The sequence below is a fragment of the Benincasa hispida genome, chromosome 7, assembly GCF_027475165.1.
Source record: "Benincasa hispida cultivar pf3 chromosome 7, pf3_genome.v1.1, whole genome shotgun sequence".
Lineage (NCBI taxonomy): Eukaryota > Viridiplantae > Streptophyta > Magnoliopsida > Cucurbitales > Cucurbitaceae > Benincasa > Benincasa hispida.
This window is the reverse complement of record NC_143484.1, coordinates 58,294,740-58,314,614: the sequence shown is the minus strand read 5'-3', so window position 1 is coordinate 58,314,614 and position 19,875 is coordinate 58,294,740.

Below are 19,875 nucleotides of genomic sequence, written 5' to 3'. Positions count from 1 at the left end.
ATATCTATACACTTTCAAAAATCATATTAATACACTTAATTTAAAAAAAAAAAAAAAAACTTTCCTTATAATATATGGATGGAAACTATTTGTCTCCACCTCCCTTAACCATCGTTGTGCTAGCTAGGTGGTAAAAAAAAATCATGAATTTAATAAAAGGTTTAGAAAAATGTTTTAAGCCATAATGTAATATTAATATTACATTATGTAGGAAAGGACAAAGATAATGCCAATTTTTTAAAAAGAATAGAGACGTTTTTTTAAATAAAAAGTTCCAAGAATTTTTTTAGTATAAACTTTATCCTTTTATTTATTTTCTCTTAAAAAAATGCTTTATTTATTTGTTTGTAAAAAGTTTAATTATTTTCAATCATATTGAGTAAGGGTGGTAAAAAAATACCTGAAAAATCCAATCAGACCCAATTCATACAATTTGGATTGGGTTGCTAAAAATTTATGAATTGGATTGGTTCTTAAGTTGATCAAAAATAATCTTAATCAACACGAACTTATTTTTTAATATTAAAAAATATATTTTTTACTTTCAATATAATTATTTTAATTTTACTTAATTTCATATTTTTCACATTATTTATTATCCACTAGTTATTTAAAATAGTATTTTTAATATTATAGAAATAAATTTTTATAATATAATTAAAATTGATTTGTTAATTTCATTTTAATATGTAAAAATAATTTAATAGATTCTTTTAGATATGAACATGTTACTTCATTTTAAAATAACAATTTTAATAATGATTCTAATAATTCAAATCAATACAAATATTTTATGATTGAGTTAGGTTAAGATTAATTATTCAATAAGATTTATTTAGATTAAAAAATTTACAATTAATTGAGTTTTGTCTAAAAAGTACATCAATTTAACTCAAGAATTTGCATAACCTTTAGTTAAAAAGATTCCATCACTTTCTCCATTCTCCCGACTCTGGAGAATATTGTTAAACATCACCGTTGTTTGTTAACGGCTATTTTGTTGAAGTTGACGGAAGGCAGTTATGCTTGAAATGTCAATTTGGCCCAGTTGTTTTGTAGGTTACGTGGCTTACCGTGCTATCAAAGTTAAACTATTCTGTGCCGAGAAATTTTATTCCATGAATACGTCACCGTTGTTTGTTAACGGCTATTCTGTTGAAGTTGACGGAAGACAGTTATGCTTGAAATGTCAATTTGGCCCAGTTGTTTTGTAGGCTACGTGGCTTACCGTGCTATCAAATTTCAACTATTCTGTGCCGAGAAATTTTATTCCATAATTTGATATTCTCGCCATTCAATAATTTTTTTTAAAATATGAATAAATGCCATTTATTAACTAGGAAATTAACCAAAAAAGAAAATTCAAATTTTAAACAGCCACCTTACATAAGAATATAATATAAAATAAATTGATGTGTAAAATTGCCAACTTAAAGATGTATTGTCATTTTCCAACTAGTAAAAAAGCAAGTTGAGTAATTTTAAAATCAATAAAATCATTTTTGTCAAATTAAAAATCACTCTAAGACATTTAATCGTTTAAAATCAATTTAATATTTAATTTTACATTTTTAAATGTAACTTTCATACTACTGAAATGATTTTTGAATAATAAAAGGCATGTTTCGAATGATTTTAAAATTGATAAATGATTTTAACCCTTTCAAAATCACTCCTTAACACGTCATAAACTCATGATCAACTTAACTCAAGAAAACAATTTTCTAAAAGATTAAAATTGACATATGATTTTAAAATTGACAAATGATTTTAACCCTTTCAAAATCACTCCTAAACACATCATAAACTCATATCAACTTAACTCGAGAAAACAATTTTCTAAAAGATTAAAATTGACAAGTGATTTTAAAATTGATAAATGATTTTAATCTTTTCAAAATTACTCCAAAACACGTCATAAACTCATGATCAACTTAACTCAAGAAAACAATTTTCTAAAAAGATTAAAAGTGTACTTTTAAAACCTAAAGATTATATAAAACACTCAACTCAAATTTCAAAATCTAGAAATATATTTTGCCCTTATTTTTATTATATTAATAAAGTGGTATATGTCCTAAATATGGATTAAATAGATGTCAATATAGAGTAATCAAATAAATCGGAATTTTTCCAGATAAAGTTATGCTCTAAATAAGTATTTATTTTTCTTCTCCAAGGTTCCTTAAATGAATAAAAGCTATTTAATTTTTTTTTTCTAGAGGATTTGTCAAAAATGGGGAAAAAATTTCAAAACTACCCTCGCCGCTTTTCAATGCGATTTTCCCTCCTTCTCCTCCTTCTCCTCCTTTTGAGCTTCACAATTTCGTTCAATTCTTCGTCGATTTCAATTCATTTTCTACTTCTTCATTGATCAATTTCATTGTTCTACAACACACAGTTTAGAAGTTTTCATTCTTCTTCGTCGATTCCATCGATCACAGGTAGAGCTCTTCTCCTTCTTCTTCTTCTTCTCCTTCCTCTACAGACAACCATTAATACTTTGAATATTCGGTTTCAGATCAATTTCCTAGTTGCTTTTTTCTTTTGGATTTTTTTGACTCTGTTTCTTTTTCTTTTTCTTCTTTTTCTTCTTCTTCACATTTCGTTGCCTGGTAATGTCTCTGCAAATTAATTACGATGGTAACGTCTTTGTTGATCGTATTCAAAATCTTCTTCATAATTCCTTTACAGGCAATGGAAAATGATTGATTCTCATAAACGCATAAAAGACATTACCGAAAGTGCATAAATGATTGATGATGTATTGTATTATTATTTGTCTATCTCAGATAGACAAATATAGATGCTTATCTTTTTCTATTATGGATAAACAAAGATAGAACTTTATCTCTGCCTATCACAGATGGACAGAGATAGATACCTATCTTTGTCTATCAGGGATAGACAAAAATAGAACTCTATCTTTGATTGATCTTCACTCGATTTATAATAGCTTATATGGTTGGAACATCCAATTCTTAAAATTTTGAACACGATCAACATCTTATTCAACTGTTACAAGAAAGAAGATATGCATATCTACAACGCAACTTACATAAACTCCTCATTCCAATCAGCATCAGAATCCTACGAGTAAATCAAATTTTAATTAATAGGCACATTATATGTTTATAAAAACTCGTAAAAAATACAAACAAACAAACAAACAAAAATTTGTAATTTGTTTTTACTTGATTCAACTCAAAATTAACTCTAAATCTTCATTTCATATTTAGTTGACAAATTCAAAGGTTTACCAAAGAGACAAAGTGATAGACAAATATAAAAGTTTATCTTTGTCTATCAGTGATAGACAGATATAGAAGTCTATCTTTGTCTATCACTGATATACAAAGATAGAACTCTATCTCTGAGTATCACTGATATACAGAGATGGTTGCCTGCCTATCTCTGACTATCACAGATAGATAGAGATAGATGCCTATCTTATTCTATCACATTCTTTTTTCCATGTTTTGTTTTGAATTTAATTCACCACTTTGTATAGTATTGTATTAGCGAGATAGAACTATTCATTGATTGTCATACCCCTCCCCAGATTACCCTTTTAATACGAGAAGGGATGTGAAAACAGCAATTTTCAAGCCTTTTATGACAACTACTACTCAACATACTCTCGAAAACCTGTATCCTTAGCACCTATTTCACCTAATTAGAGGTTTATAATCTTCTAGAACTTAATACATAATTCCAATAACAACTTTAAACATATAATTTTCTGCTAACCAGAAATATCAACATCAAGCTACATAACAGTTTTTAGAAGCCAAACTCATATATAACATCTGTTCAGCAAACCTCTCCCCTATTTTCCCTAACATGAACATAAAACTAAATAGCATGACATGATGAGCCACCAAACTTCCACTCTATACAGGTCTAAGAAGTGACTGACTGGCAGAACTGCTATACCTCGGGACGTCGACCGCTACCTAGGAGGAAACATGGTAAAAGAGTGAGATGGAATGCCCAGTGACTAACTATCTTATATAAAACATATTTTAAATTATAAATAACATAAACATTCCTATCAAGGAAAACATTTATATAATCATAATCAGGGTTATGGAAATGGAACTGAAATCGTAAAATACATCATGTAAAACCCTGCAATAAAACTCATTAACATCATTAAAAAAAAACTTCACTACTCCACTGCCTGAATATGAGAGAGAGTCGTTTTGCTCAATCCCTAATAACCTTAGTTGAGAAATACCCTTTTTTCCCGATCTCATCAACGTCGATAACATAGTCATAGTGCACGTAGAGGTGAATTAGGTCCTGATCATGTTACCATACCTTCAATGTTAAAGATCTCTAACATCATTGAAATCTGGGTACCTTAACCATATCTTCGGTACCAACATTGGAGTAGAGTTTGTACAAGACACAAAAATTTAAACATTTAAGAACATATATAGAATATGCATATTTGAAATAATCATACCTCATGGTTTCATATCAACGCACAGTGCCTTGTAAAACATAGAATATACTTGATTAATTTCATCATGTAATAAAACATGGCATAAGCTTGTTGTAAAACGCATGCTAAACTCTTAAATAACTTCATCATTTTAAAATATGGATCATGTGATCAACTTTCATTTTAAGGCATGCGTTGGAGAAAATCATGAAATAATAACTTCATATGAAATGCTTATGCATTGAAAATCATTCATAAAACTTGCGTTAGAAAACATTTATTAAACTTGTCACTCACTATCTTAACCTACTTATCCAATGGGTTGTACGTCTCTCCTATTTACGTCTGCCCTATGACGAAAGAAGGTCCCTTCGTTATAATCATTAGCTTCCTTTGAGCTTTACATAATACTTAATTCATTATTATCGCATACATAAGTCTAACACCTCTTAATTGAACTAAAGCATTACTTTTACTTAGCTAATTTACCTTTCCTTTAGCTTATGCTTAGCTCTCCTTTCACTCGGGTACACAATGGTCATGAGGCCACACTTTAGTGTCTATGCAACAATCAGCCTTGAGTGCTAACTACACGGCTATGCATTCATCGCATACCTCTACACCTTGTAAACATCCCTTTATTGATGTTTACAAAGTTGCCACTTGCATTACTTACTCGTTAATAAAGTTGAATTCATCAGTTTAAAATTGCATGGTTTAGCGGCCACCCAAACCTTCTCCTTTCAGCGCATGATTCTTCTGCCGCATCATTTGTCTGGTTAGTCCTTACAATGGTATACAAGGTTAGTCGCATAAATCCCTCATACCACTTGTTGTACCTAGCCATAACATCCCCTTCTCTGACCTCCGACTGTATCATTCAACCGAATTGGCCGCATGGTGCCACATAGTTCAAACGCATGAAACCTTCTACTTCCTCTAAGTGTTAACTTCTTGCTACTTCACCCGCGAACTCATATTCCACACTTATCATATTTTCTTGTCCTTTTTCGGCTTTTCATTGAAATTCAACTCTCTATGCGTCGACTATGTTCACAATATGAACGTGTATACTCGTAACACTAAGAAATTTCCTTCTTTTACATTTCAGACACAAAATTAAATTAAACATACTTAGCTTACTTTTCCATTAAGGTTAATACACATCTTTAACGCATAGTTAAGAGGACTTAAACTTAATTAACTAGTATACCAAATTTAGGGGTTTACACTGATAGACAACGATATTATTGCTATTTGTCACTCATCATTGTGATGGGTGTAACGGTGATAGACAAAGATAGAAATTTATCTCTAACTATCACTAATAGACAGAGATAGAACTCTATCTCTGACCATCACTGATAGACAAAGATATCTTTATTTATCTTTTTGTTTTTTTTTCTTATTTTGTTGTGAATTAAGCTCATTACTTTGTATTGTATTGTATCAGCGAGATAGAACTATTCATTGTGATTGTGTGTATCAATGATAGACAGATATAGAAGTCTATTTTTGTCTTCCATTATTTTTGTCTATCAAGGATAAACAGAGATAGAACTCTAACACTGTCTATCTGATAGGCATTGTAGAGTTCTATCTGTCACTATTGAATATTTTCATTATGAGTTTCTTACAAAATCCTAGTGATATTTTATTTATGAATTTTTCATATAATCTTTTTTTCATTTTGTAAAATACCATGACTAGTCCTATAGTTATGTTTTTATGGAGGATAGTGGAATGATTACCACTTCTATGAGAATTACGAGGTTGGTGAAATTTTGGTAGATGACTGTATAGACTTTAATGGTTTAGTTTGTTTAATATATGAAGAGATTCAATTGAATAGGTTGGTAGATTTGTCAGTTTTATTGGATTTTGGTAAAAATAGTATTCAAACTGTGGTTCCAATAAAAAAGGACAAAGATGTTTTTCGGTATCTGACTTTGGCTATGATGCAATCAGTAGACATCCATTAGTTGCTCATGTAAGTGTTTGTTCTTTTGAATGGTCTTCTATTGTTATTAGTGGTGTAGGTGACGATGGTGATATAATGTTATATTTAGGTTTTTTTTTTCTTCAAATGATGAAGTTATAAGAGATATTTTTCTTATGATAATTTGAAGGTAAAAAGTGTATTTGAAAGTAAAGAAGTACTTTCAAAGTATTTTTAACATAAATGTAATGAAGAATAATTTTCAATTTAGGACTACAAAATCAAATTCAAAGTCTGTTGAGTTTAGATGTTTGCAAGAAGGCTACAAATGATAAATTAAGGTATCTCGATATAAGAACAGTGAGTTTTGGATGCTTAGGAAGTACATTTCTGAGCATGATTGTCCATCGAACACAACTTAGAGTTGTCATAGGCAAGCTTCTTCATTAGTAATTGGCTATTGCTTGATTGATGATTTTAGGTTCATGTCTACTGATCAATCCATTCCTAGAGACATTATCCATAAGGCTCATACAAAACTTGGAGTTAATATAAGTTATTAGAGAGCTTTGAAAACAAAAGGACATATAGTAAAGATGTTAAAAAGAGATACAGTTGAATCATACACCTTGATTCCAATATTTTTTATATTTTTTTTTTGAAAAATTGAATGAAATGAATCCATGTATGATCCATTTTGTTTAGAAAATTTCTAACACTGTCTATCGTAGATAGATAGGGATATTTTTGTATCACAGACAAGGATGGTTGTCTATCACTGTCTATCTATAAAGTTTTTTACTATTTACAGGTACCAACACTACTTTAGAAATCGATGATAGTGGTCATTTTAAGTTTTGCTTCATGGTTGTTGGTGCATAAATTGAGGGGATTATAGACCTATCATATCTGTTGATGGTACATTTTTGAAGTGTAAGTTTGGTGGCATATTATTAACAACATCATCAGTAGATGGTAACAATCAAATATTTCCTCTTGCATTTGGCTATCATAGATTCTAAAACTGACGCATCACGGACATGGTTTTCTGAAAACTTACAAAGTAGTTTTCGTGAACGAGAGAATCTAGTCATTATTTCTTATACGCATCTTAGAATTCCTAAATAAGTTTAAGCGTTTGCTAATGTTGAGTGCTGTATGCATACAACATATCTTAAGAAACTTGAAACTTCATTTTAAGGACCCATTGATTGATAATTATTTCTTTAGTTGTGCTAATGCCAGCACTACTGCTGACTTTGAGTACCACATCAGATCTATGGAGTTAATTTGTCAAAATATTAGAAGTTATCTTAGTAGTGTTGAGTTTGAGAAGTGGTCTTGGGCATAGTCATGAAGAAGAAGGTATGAAATGATGACATCGAATGTTTCAAAAAGTATAAACTCGGCTTTTAAAGATGCTAGAGAATTACTGTGGCTAGTTTGCTTAGTTCAATTAGAGATGTATTGCAAAAGTGGTGTTATGATTGAAGTAAACTTGCTTTTGCAATGAAAACTCTTTTCACTTCTTGGGCTGAGAATATATTACGACGAGAAGAAGAAAAGTCAAGAAGTTTTTTGGTAAGAATTTTGTCCTTTTTTTGTTGTCTATCTAAGATAGACAGAGATAGAGCACTATTAGTGTCTCTCTGTGATAGACAGTGATAGTATTTTATTTATTAATACTAATTAATTTCTCGTATTTATTGATTAGGTTGATTCCATTAGTAACATTGAATACTAGATAATGGATGAAGATAAACAGTTCATAATGAAGCTAGACTTGGGATTTTTCAATTGTTGAGTATGGCATTTTGAAGAAATTTCATATGACATACCTATTATTATTTAGCTGACTTTTATTTTAGAAGAATATTTTCAGTAGCATACAGTGGTTATGTTCAACCTGTTGGAGTTCACTTGGATTGGAGAGCTTAAAATGATGTCATGAAAACATTACCTCCTATTGTTAAACATTAAGTTGGTGCCTATCACAACTAGTTTTTGTGCCTATCACCTATCTGATATCAGTAGGTAAGTTTTGTGCTTCTTTTAGTTCCATTGAAAAGTGAAGGTACTATTAAAAATAGTTACAACTCAAAACATAATAAATCATAAAATATCATTCATAAGCTCTAATGTCAATCCATCTATCTATACATGTATTAGAATGAAAAAATAATGATTATATCATTTCATTAATTGGTCCAAGTTTGCAAGTCCTACTATTACGGCCTTTTATGATTACAATGTGTACATTTTGATGAACTTTTAAATTCACCTACACATGGAATTCTTTGTTTTTTAAGTCTTTTGTACAACACACATTCAATGCAACTACGTCCCTCCTCTTTAAGTCAAATCCTTAAATGATAGAACTCTATAATTCATTGAAGTCACACATTCTTTAAAATCTAATTCATTGAAATCTATCACTCTTTATCTCAAATAGACCCTAATAGTATTCTATCCCTGACTATCCTATATAGAAAATGATAAAACTCTATTAGTTTCAATCTCATATCAACAAAGATAGTGCTCTATCTTTGTCTATCTCAAATAGAAAATGATAGAACTCTATCACTTTCAATCTCAGATAGACAGTGATAATGCTTTATCTTTGTCTATTTTAATTCAAAGTTACCAATAATAGATCTACTCAAATAAAAAATTATGTATTAATGTTGAATTATTATTATTTACCATAAACAAGCATGTATGATAAACAATTATCTACCAACAATAAAAATACTAATATGATATTATTATTTATCATTGAAGTCTATCACTGTCTTGTTGGGGATGTTACCCTTAAGTCTTGTGTCCTGTAGTTTGTAAATAGTTTGTACGAACACTTATGATGTATAATATATATTATTTACTTCACTTCTTGACTTTGCACATTCGGATGTTTTATTTGCTTTACCACAAACCAATAAACTAAAATCCCTGGTTGTCTTTATGTAACTTAAGCATCTATATGGTGACATATAAATGGATCATGTCTTAAGTGATAATAAAAATGGTCTGTAGTATACAGATATTGGAGGGAAACCTTATCCTGGTAACGTTACGGATGCGGCCCGTTTGTGAAATAGTTACAAGTGTTGTGACTTGTCATAAATAGTATGATCTTGATCATTCGTGTAGGGGACATGCGAGCGGGGGCCATCCTATACAAAGATTTTTTATAAGACCTGACCACAAAGTGTTAATGTTGTTGGGGTTCATGCCCTAAAATCTCATGTCCTGTAGTTTGTAAACAATTTGTACGAACACTTGTGTTGTATAATATATGATATTTTACTTCCCATCTTATTTTTGCTAAGTTGATTGTTTTATTTGCTTTATCACAAACCAATAAACCTAAAATTCCTGACGATCTTTATGTACCTTAAGCATGCATGTAGGCACATGGATCATGTCTTAAAGGATAACCAAAATGGTCTGAAGTATATGAATATAGAAGGGAAACCTTATTCTGGTAACACTACGGATGCAACCCACTTTGTGCAATAGTTACAAGTATTGTAACTTGTCACAGATGGTCTAATCCTGATCATTCGTGTAGGAAACATGCGAACGGGGGCGTCCTATACAAGAAGTTTGTATAAGACTTGACCACAAAGTGTTAATGTCTCGTTATTTAACACCGTTCATGACAGAGACTTCACTTCACTAGGATGACCATAGGTAACATGACCTCAATCCTAAGTGAGTTGGGAGCTCCTGCCATTAAGGGGGTCCTTTCATTTGCATGGATGCAAGTGGCCAGATTGCCGACTCAAACCTACCATTTTGGGAATTCGTCTGATTTAGGAGCTGGAAACTCAGCTACACAAGATGGAATTCACTTCTTCCTAGAAGATAGGATAAGTAGATAGATAGCTCCCATAAGGGCTGATTTTAGGGCTTGAACGATGTGGCACCACACACTTTCTCTTGGCCTAAGAGGTGTTCATACATAATTAGACTATGTTGTATTGTTCATTAGAGGGATCAATGGTACTTAAGAAGTGAGATGTAACTACACGAGCAAAATGGTAATTTGGCTCAACGATACTTACAAGCATCTGTGAAGGGTTATCGTACTCATAGTTGGTTATATCCGATGGACACAAAAATATATCTGTAGTAAAAAGAGTTCAGCCATTGGTCTTTAATGGAATGCCTGATAGTTAACGGATGGTGGATCTCATGGCTAAAGAGTTTAGTCAGCTATTCACGTACCATTGGAGCTTCGAGACATAGGTCCATAAGGTCCTCTTGGTAGCTTGGATAAAGTTGAGAATCAGTTTTTGGGTCAGTTTGAAATGTTCAAATAGACAAGAGGCAGTTCAATTATATAATTGAACTGGTTAATTATATATGATATGAAAGACTAAATATATGAAATACATTATTTTGGAGGAAATTGGATATAAATATGATTTATATTAAGTAAAGGAGAAAACACAATAGTAGATATATGATATTAAACTATGAGTTAAGAATAGTAGATATTGGATCGTGTAGTAATTATACGGTTATGAGATAATTAGCCGAGCATTTCTCTGGAATCGTGCGAAAGTGGAAAATTTGATTTCAGTTCTTGTAACAGAAGAATAAAAATGAAAATTATTTTCATTTTGCAAGAGATCCAAAAATTCTCTCACGGTGTGATTTCTAAACGATCGCTTAGTGTTGAGAGCCTATACGACAGCGCCCGTTTCTAAATGATCGCACATCCACGCACTGAACGATCGCCCACGATTTTTAAACGATTGTTTACAATTACTACACGATCGCTTAGCGCACCAAGCGGAACTAAACGACCGCTTACTATTTGATAGACGATCTTCTAGCTAAACCTATATGATCGTGTACCTTTTTCTAAATGACAAGCACCCGACTATACGATAGTCTTCTACTATCTCCCACCTACTTGTTTGTACTACACGATCGTATTTTCCTTCTTCCCTCTACCAATTTCATCAAAGTCCACCCTTTGGATTCTCACTCAAAGAATACCAAGAGCTTCGAGTGGTGGTGTCGTCCCCGGTTGCTGTTGGTTCATGCGCTGTCGATTGTGTAGACGACCATGGTGCTGCTAGGCGACTATTTGCTAGGCGATAAGAAGCGTAGAGGAGTTCACTTTCGTTGGGCTGTGTTTGATTGAAGATTGTCTTCAACTGGTACGTTTACTCGGTTTTTCGTATATTAATTGTTAAAGCATGCCAATAATTAGTGTTACAATGCATATCTATTTGTTCGAATGTATGTGTGGTAATTCTTTCATAATGAAGTCAGAAAGATCCGCTTTCGCTCATTGATTCTCTTGTTTAAGAGTTCCTTCAATTGGTATCATAGCCAGGTTTTTTATATTCCAATTTAATTGATGCAAAGAATTGCATATGCATCCGTGGTGGGATGCAACATATATACTCTCAGTTTAATTGTTAAATTCGTTTGTGGATGTGCGGATTAATGGAGTTTTCTAGGATGAAACCTCAGTTTGACTAATTTTTTTACATTTTTGGTTAATTGTAAAGGCCTTTACATTTTTTGGTATAATTAATTGTTATCGAGTCTGTAATTCAAAGTTACTTTGAGTCTTGAGTTGTTCATGAAGAAGTTCGGAGCAAGGGTTGCTGTTCTTCGAGGAAGAAGATGACCAAGAGTTGATCGGGTCGTGTAGACGATGGGGTAGGCTATCGCTGAGTATTGGATGCTCGGGTATCGTTTAATGTGTGTACACACTAGTGATCGTTTAGCTCAGCAAGCTTCATCGCTTAGTACCCTACTTAACGATCACGGATTAACGCACGGTAAATCGTTTACCTCTTCGTGCGTTAAGCGATCGCCTAGACGATTAGGCTTTGCAACCTCGTTGTGGTCTAAGTGATCATTTAGCTTTTCGCATTATCGTCTTGTGTGTGCTAAGTGATCATTTACCTACGACGTTTACTAAACAATGGAGCTTCACCCGAAGGTTCAAGACTCGGTTCGCCTGTGAATCGGTTTGCTCGAAGAAAAATGTAATAGATATAATTATTTCATTCTGATTTTTTAAAGGTTCATTCTGGTCCATTAATCTTTGGTTTATTACATGAGATGTATGGTTATTTATATGTCATATGGTATGCACATATAGTAAATTTCACCTTAGGTTATGCATTGGTCATGCATCATCTCTTTATTGTAAATGTTATAATTTAGAGATGCATAATTTAATTATGTGAGAGCATGTTCCTGCAAAAATATAAAAGTTATATTTATGCATTCATAAAAAGCGTTGACATGCATCATCTTTATATTATAATTGTTATAGTATAAGGGTGTATAGAAAGCATGCTTACTTGGTTATTATAAGTATATAAAAGTTATGTATAGTAATGACCGTACATTGCATGAAGCATGACACATAGGTTATTTTATAAGCGTTATAAATACCTCGTTGTGTGGCAATGTTTTAGTTGTTTCTTTTTAAAGGTTAAAGAAAAATTAGAACTAAAAGCAATAAGAAAGACAAGCATGCTCACTTAGGTTTAATTCAAGGTTTTAAAATGTTTAAAACTTGGATGACATAGACCTAAGATCATAGTTCTAATATGATTAGCAGCCCTTAGGCTTTAATCTTTTAATCAGTTTAATAGGATTAAATTGACTAATAAAAGGTTAAAGTGTAGCAAATCTATCTATAAAGGACATTTGTATAAGGCGGGTTCTGGATAGGCTGGATATTTAAGTTGACGGAAACGTAACCCCCTACCTGGGAACTTACCTGGAAAGGTGAATTAGATAGATTTTATGCATGCATGCAAGTTAAGGACAATCCAATAAAGTATTTAAATGTGACTACTTTAACTTGTTTATTTCATAGGCAAACGTTGTTTATGAGCGGACTTAAAAAAATGACTTAGACTAAAATCAGTAGTCGGATTGCCTAGGTTAATGAACCCCTAGGTAGAACATTCAGTGGGAGGTACTTGGGGCATATGATGTTTCATTTAAATCTTTCACGCTTCTCTTTTATAGTCCACACCGTGAGATCTACCTTCGGCCTTGTGGCACCCGGGGAGTGTCCCCCTAAGGGATGGTATTTGGGTAGGTCAATATCAAGGTGGATGGAGAGTGTGTTCATAGTAAGTGGGAGCAGGAAGTGCGATACTATATCCCACGGTCTCCCTCGTTGGATTAAATAAAGTTTCTACGCATCACCTCGAGGCACCCTGGAGTGTCCCCCTATAGGATGGCAGTTTTGCGCATTTACTTAGTCTCTTTTCCTAATCTTCTTCTTCCCTACGGTGGGCTCATTAGGGCAGGACTCTAGCATCGAAAGCGAGGGGTCACACTTACGCGGAATTGTCAAAGGTTAATAGTTTTGGACCAAATAAATGGTGGTTGTTAGGCTCAATTCCAGGAGTTGGTTCTACCTAATGGTTGAGAAGGTCTCATCTTTGTGAACGGGCATCTGATCACCCCACCGATGACGTTTGTCTTGTCCCGCTGAGGAATCATTGCAAAATATAAGTCTTACACTTAGGGTACTTGGAAACTATTTTGCAAAATTAATTGGTGAAAATATGGTTTAACAAAATCTTATAAAAGTTTGTTCGTTTTTCACAACCAAGTTTTAAAATGGCTACAGCCACTTTAGCGTTGCTTAGTGCCAAGAAACTAATATGAGACAAATTTTCAACATGGAAACATATGATCACGACTATTTTAATCATCGAGGATCTCATGTTTGTTCTTACGGAGGCCTGTCCTCCTATTCCAGCTTTGAATGTCGCTCGAAATGTTTGGGAAGCATACGAACAATGGACACAAGCAAATGAGAAGGCCCGAGCCTATATCTTGGAAAGGCTTAATGACGTCTTGGACAAGAAGCATGAGCCCATGGTCTCAGCGCATGAGATCATGGAGTCTCTGCGGGGGATATTTGGACAACCATCTGAACAGCTCAAGCACGAGGCTCTTAAATATATATCCAACTCCAAAATGGAAGAAGGCACCTCTGTTCGTGAACATGTGTTTAACATGATGGTCCACTTCAATGTGGCGGAGTTGAATGGGTCTACTATCGATGACGGTAGTCAGGTTAGCATAATTTTACATTCTTTGCCGAAGAGCTTCCTACACTTTCTTAACAATGTGATTCTTAACAAAACGAAATACACACTTACAACTCTTCTCAACAAGTTGCAGACTTATCAATCTTTACTGAAAAGTAAAGTAAGGAAGAAGGCTAAGGAAAATGTTGCTTCATCTTCAAGGACATTCCATAGAGGTTCAACCTCAGGAACGAAGTCAGCACCTTCTACTTCTAACTCTACAAAGGGGAAGAAGAAGAAGAGTGGTGAAGGGAAAGGGAAAGCGCCTGCTAACTTGCCACATGTTGCCCCAGGAAGAAATCCGCCACTGGTTGAAAAGGGAAAATGTTTCCACTGCAATCAGAACGGACACTGGAAGAGGAACTGTCCTCGCTAGCTGAAGGAAAGGAAAGCTGCCAAGGCACAGCTAAGACAGATAAAGGTAAATATGATTTACTTGTACTTGAAACATGTTTAGTGGAGATGATGATTCTGCTTGGATAATTGATTCAGGCGCCACTAATCACGTTTCTTCTTTTCAGGGAATTAGATCCTGGTGACAACTTGAGGCTTGTGAGATGACGATACGAGTAGGCATCAGGCACGTCGTCTCAGTTGTGGTAGTGGGAGGGATCCAGTTATCTTTACATAATAGGTTTCTTGTTTTAAATGATGTATATATTGTTCCTGAACTTAAGAGGAACTTTATTTATGTAAAGTGCTTGTTGCACTGTAAATACACTCTTTCTTTTAATGTGAATAAAATGTTTATTCATAAAGATGGTGTTAATATTTGTACAACGTATCTGGAAATTAACTTGTATGTGCTAAGACCGTTAGCCATAAGTTCCCTCCATAACTTCTGTAACTTAATCTAAACGTCAACGAATTTCTCCAAAAGAAAATGACCAACTTTGGCACCTTCGATTAGGGCACATCAATCTCAATAGGATTGAGAGATTGGTGAAGAATGGACTTCTAAGTGAATTAGAAGAAAATTCTTTACCGATGTACGAATCTTGCCTTGAGGGTAAGATGACTAAAAGATGTTTTACTGGAAAATTTTATTGAGCAAAGAGCCTCTTGAATTAGTACATTCTAACCGTTGTGGTTCTATGAATGTGCGAGCTCAAGGTGACTATAAGTATTTTATCAGTTTTAGTGATGATTACTCTAAGTATGGGTATGTTTATCTTTTGCAATGGAAATCTGAATCATTTGAAAAGTTCAAAGAGTTCAAAGCTGAACTTAAAAAAGCATTGGATAGATGGATTAAAATACTTCGATCAGAACGAGGTGGAAAGTTTTTTGACTCGTCATTCCAGGACTATTTGATAAAATATGGAATCGTTTCCTAACTCTCATCACCAGGTACACCTCAGAAGAATGGAATAGCGGAGAGGAGAAATAGAACCTTGTTAGACATGGTTCGTTCGATGATGAGTTATGCTTCCTTACCGGACCCGTTTTGAGGTTTCGCAGTAGAGACTGTGATTTACATCCTCAACTATATTCCTTCCAAGAGTGTTTTGAGAACACCTCTAGAGTTATGGAATGGGTGTAAAGCTAGTTTACATTACTTTCTATTTTGAGGTGTCCCTTCACATGTGCTTGAGGCAAATCCCAAAAGGTTGGAACCACGGTCGAGGCTATGCCTCTTTGTAGGCTACGCCAAATGACAAGAGGGGTTATTTTTATGATCCGTCGGAAAATAGGGTGTCTGTTTCTACGAACGCTACTTTCCTTGAGGAGGATCATATTAAAGAGCACAGTCCATGTAGTAAAGTCGTGTTATGTGAGCTTTCCAATGAAACTACTAAAACTTCAACAAGAGTTGTTGAAGAGCCTGCTTCATCAGCAAGAGTTGTTGATGGTAGTTCATCTAGTAGGTCGGTTCTACCTCAAGAGTTGAGGGAACCTCGATGCAGTGGGAGGGTTGTGAACCTACCCGTTCGCTATCTGGGTTTCACAGAAATCTTTGCTATGGTAGCAGATGGCGACGTTGAGGATCCATTGTCTTTTTAGAAGGCAATGAAGGATGTAGACCGAGATGAATGGGTCAAGGCCATAGATCTCGAGATGAAGTTGATGTACCTCAACTCAGTATGGGATCTTGTAGATCAGGTTGATGGGGTAAGACCTATAAGTTGTAAATGGATCTATGAATGCAAACGGGGTGCTGATGGGAAGGTGAAAACCTTCAAGACTCGACTTGTGGCAAAGGGTTATACCCAGGTAGAGGGAGTCGACTATGAGGAGACTTTCTTGCCTGTTCCCTTGTTAAAGTCGATCCGCATCCTCTGCCAATTGCAGCTTATTATAATTATGAGATATGGAAAATGGAAGTCGAGATGGCCTTTCTGAATGGCAATATTTAGGAGACCATTTACATGATGCAATCCGAGGGATTCATAGCCCTAGGTCAAGAGCAAAAGGTTTGCAAGCTGAATCGATCCATTTATGGGCTGAAATAGGAGTCTAGATCTTGAAACATACGGTTTGATACTGCGATCAAGTCGATTGGCTTTGACCAGAACGTTGATGAACCTTATGTCTACAAGAAGATCGTCAACACTTCAGTAGTTTTCTTAGTGTTGTATGTAGACGATATACTACTAATTGGTAATGAGTAAAGTCTACTGATTGTAGTTAAGAATAGGCCAGCGACCCAATTCTAAATGAAAAATTTGGGAGAGACTCAGTTAATTTTTGGTACATTGAAAAGATGTTGCTCAAGTACTCGATGCAGGACTCCAAAAGAGGTCTACTGCCGTTCAGGCATGGAGTCACTTTGTCTAAGGACATGTGTCCTAAGACGCCTCAAGAGGTTGAGGAACTGAGACGGGTCCTATATGTGTCTTCCGTTGGTAGTTTGATGTATGTGATGCTCTATACTCGATCAAACATCTGCTACGCTGTGGGTATAGTCAGTAGGTATCAGCCTAACCCAGGCAAGGGTCATTGGACAGTAGTGAAGAACATCCTCAAGTATTTTCGGAGAACAAGGGACTACATGCTCGTGAATGGATCTAGGCATTTGATCCTTACTGGATACACAAATTCTGACTTTTAAACTAATAGGCACTCTCGCAAGTCCACTTCAGTGTCAATCTGTACTCTTAACAGAGGAGCTGTAGTGCATTGAAGGGATGTTATCGTCACGAAGATCACTTCAGAGCGCAATGTTGCTGACCCGTTTACGAAGGCTCTCACGGTTACATTGTTTAAGGGTCACCTTCAGAGCATGGGTCTACAGGATCGCTCACGGCTGGACTAGAGCAAGTGGGAGATTTTTTGTACTGGGCTTTTATGCCCTAGTTTATTGTTTTGTACTAGTTTATGTACACCCCACTTCGCTTTAGAACAAGTGGGAGATTGTTGGGGTTGATGGCCTAAAGTCTCGTGGCTAGGTCGCTGAGTCAAACCTACCACTTTGGGTATTCGTCTGATTTGAGAGCTGGAAACTCAGCTACACAAGATGGAATTCACTTCTTCCTCGAAGTAGGGATAAGTAGATAGATAGTTCCCTTAAGGGCGGATTCTAGGGCTTGAATGATATGGAGCCACACATCTTCTCTTGACCCGAGAGGTATTCACACATAGTTGGACTATGTTGTATTATTCATTAAAAGGATCAGTGGTACTTAAGGAGTAAGATGTAACTACACGAGCAAAATGGTAATTTGGCCCAACTATACTTATGAGCATATGTGAAGGGTTATCGTACTCATGATTGGTTATATCCGATGGACACAAAAATATATTTGTAGTAAAAAGAGTTCAGCTATTGGTCTTTAGTTGAATGCCTGGCAGTTAACGGATGGTGGATCTCATGGCTAAAGAGTTTAGTCGGCTATTCACGTACCGTTGGAGCTTCGACCCATAGATCCATAAGGTCCCCTTGATAGCTTGGATAAAGTTGAGAATCAGTTTTTGGGTCAGTTTGAAATGTTCAAATTGACAAGAGGGAGTTCGATTATATATGATATAATTGAACTGGTTAATTATATATGATATGATTGATTAAATGTATGAGATACATTATTTTGGAGGAAATTGGATATAAATATGATTTATATCAAGTAAAGGAGAAAACACTATTGGCGATGAATAAAAGAATGAGGAAGTTAAAAGACTATGCACTACTTTTACTCCTAACTAAATAGATTGAGTAATGGAAGTATGACTATGAGTGTTGGTAGAGACGCGACAACTATTAACGCGTAATAAGATGCATGGAAAAATAAATAAAATGGAGGGGATGAATTCACCGCATCATTAAGCTTGATCGCAATGGTAATCCCAACCAACAGAAGTTATGTGATCTTGCTATACACAATTATACGCATGCGATGCATATCCGAAATAGTCGAGAGAACTTATTTCTAAGTTTCTATTCTTGCTTATGTGCACGTAAGACAAGATGGCCGCATACCACCATTTCCTATTTCTAGGGCGCATGCGATGTGTAAATAGCAGATAAAACTTATGTCTAAGTTTCTACTCTTGCTTATACGATCTAATTCGACTCTCCCAAGCCTAGATTCTGTCATTATACTACTCTCCTAAGTATGTCCAAATGATAAATGATGCACTCACAAGACCAGATGATCACATAAAGCATGGTTGTGTGGAACATAAGATTATTTCTTTCTCTAGGAATACTGCTTACTTTGCTTAGTGTGACCCAGTACGTACCCTCTCGGGCAGTTAGTTGCCACTGATAAGCTCATAGACAAGCATTGCAACCGCTCATAGACAAGCGTTGCTATAGCCCCACACTAAGCAAAGAGGATTTACTCACTATACTCGCGCAACGTACATCTCTCGGTGGTTTGCTACATGCTTCATATATTTATGCCGCATGATTGAGTATGCGATACTCTTGCAATCTTACTTAATTCGTTGCAATGAAAGTAAGGGATGATAAAGAATAAGTTAATAAAATGGAGTTAAAGGAAATAAATAGATGCATTGATTAGAAAATGTATTAATGTCTTAAGTCAAAATGTAATACAATACAGAGATAATAAGGGAGGTGGAGGTCTAGATGTAGGCAATCTCTTGCTTTCATCAAATGTGTATCAAGGCTACCGGTGGTGTCATGGATGGGCAGTGGAGTAGTCTCCCTCGAGATTTATCTCCAACAAAGCTCCGGTCGCCACTAAAATGGGTGAAGGAATGAAGAACTCTCAAAGAATGTCTTCTCACACTCTCATCTGTGATCACAAGGATCTGCCTTAAGGCAGAAGTTCAGATACTTTGAATTTGGGCTCTACGGCTCTATTTATAGAGCTCAATCTCCGACAACATTAATGGTCCCGTTCTGAATCTCTGCCACCAACGGTGCGGTAGGTGAAATGTCAACATCACCTTTTAAATACTTCTAAGGTATGCATTCATGCTCGTTT